The sequence below is a fragment of the Urocampus carinirostris genome, chromosome 9 (genome assembly GCF_059441175.1).
Source record: "Urocampus carinirostris isolate Australia breed hairy pipefish chromosome 9, RoL_Ucar_1.0, whole genome shotgun sequence".
Lineage (NCBI taxonomy): Eukaryota > Metazoa > Chordata > Actinopteri > Syngnathiformes > Syngnathidae > Urocampus > Urocampus carinirostris.
The window spans coordinates 30,675,099-30,676,942 of NC_142357.1; the positions used below are offsets into that span (position 1 = coordinate 30,675,099).

The window sequence follows — 1,844 nt, forward strand, 5'->3', positions numbered from 1 at the left end:
TCATCTTACTGAACACACGGTCCAGTGTTTTTTTCCCTAATTGCTCAGTCCACGTGTTGAATGGATTTGGAAAGTACATGGGTTTATGGGTTTAGCTAAAATAACAACAGTTTAATTTCGTCAACAGGTCAACTGCATGGTTGGCTGGTTGCTGTTTGAGGGGACCAGGAAAACAATTACACTCCTTAGCAGTAGATGGCGGTAATGGTAGTCTACACCGGCCACTTCCCACCACAGAGAAACACCAGTAAAGTTTATTTGAAAATACTGAGCATGGCAAAATAAAGAAAACGCGTTTTATGCAATCCATTATTTTGAAAACAAAGAAGGACGAAAAGCTCAGTGTGTATTTTACATGAAAGTCGGAAGCCGTCAAAACCGAAGTGACATTTGGAAACAAAACACAATTCTTTTGAAGATAAACCTCCAGAGAACTTCAGAAGAATACTTCAATACCTGAAGACATCACACAAGAGTCTTGCTTCGAGCACAAAGAAGTAACAGGTACTACGTGCCGGGTGGCATATTGTTTCAAAATAATAATATCTGCCCTACACTATCATCCACTGAGTTTGAAGGCTTTGTTGAAAAAAACCGTTATTACCAGACTGTTGGTCATTTTTCTTTCTTTTTTTCTTACAATTTGTATTCTGGTGTTTTACTTTGTGATAAATACTTGATTAAACCACAATCAAACTCTGTTTTGTCTCCGGTGCTTCTTTGTTTTTTTGTTTTTTTAATACCCACACTTGTTTTTGTATTACAGGCACTCGCGTGAGACTCTCATGTAATAGGCCAGTGCGCCGGAGCAGTTGCATGGAATAGGCCAGTGCGCCATATGAGCCGGAAACAAAAAAAATCGAACCAAGGAGAGTGCGCCCTTAAAAACAGTGCACCAAAATGGGACGCAGGAGCTTCATCTCGTTTCTTTTTTGTTTCTCTGCTCCAGACTCTTGTTGCCGTTTCAAGGCCATGTTTGCACAAGTGTTCACCAAATTACAAAGAAGGCATAATCGAACATACCATGGGACTGGAAATAGGCCGGGGCACGAAGCAGATTCACCCCTTTTCCTTAGTAAATTTGGTTTATCCTGCGTTTCTATTTTTTAACCATATTAGCGCATATTATTAACACTTTCAACACTTGACACTTTTTTTTTTTTCACGACGCTGATTTCTGAATAAATGCTGCTCTTCGAGTATCAATGGGAATTACTTAAAGTCATTTTGGTTCTGTTAGTCATTTGTTTTGTGAAAATTTGTTTTTTTTGCATATTTTCAATGTTACAAGATGTGGGGGAAATTACGGGGGGTTTTTGGGTTTTTAAGGGTTATTGATCTATCTTCGTTATTCATTATCCATTATCCGTTATCGGTCAGTTCATAATACGCTACAAAGCCTAGGAGCCGGGACACTTACTCTCAGCCAAAAGGCCAAGCTAAGGTCCTAGCCCTAAAGCCTTGCTGCAATCATTGCGAATGCACCGTTCCCGGAGGTACTGCTATACCGGGCCGATGTGTGGAGTGGACAGAGCAAGCTCTTATTCCATCTCCGGAATGCAAAAATCAAAGATCATGGCAAAGGCCTCTTATACCGTGAATTTAACATTTACGGTATGCTTCTTTACGGTCTACTATATAATATAGTCTATATTTTACACCCAGTATATACTTTATGCTTTTATAACGTTGTGTATTTGTATTTCTGTAGTGCTCGATAAGTGTGTGGTTTTACGATTTCACTTGGTGTTCAGAGACAAGCACCTCCAAGGTCAAAAAACGGCTTTTCCTCCCAAGTTCCATTCATAGAATAGAATATACCTTTATTGTCATTGTTACAACAT

The 1,844-nt window shown here is 39.3% G+C and overlaps 1 pseudogene; it reads right to left on the reverse strand.

The window, feature by feature from the left end:
• Positions 1 to 1,474: 1,474 nt before the first annotated feature.
• LOC148360051 (U2 spliceosomal RNA) lies at positions 1,475 to 1,606 on the reverse strand (annotated as a pseudogene).
• Positions 1,607 to 1,844: the final 238 nt, after the last annotated feature.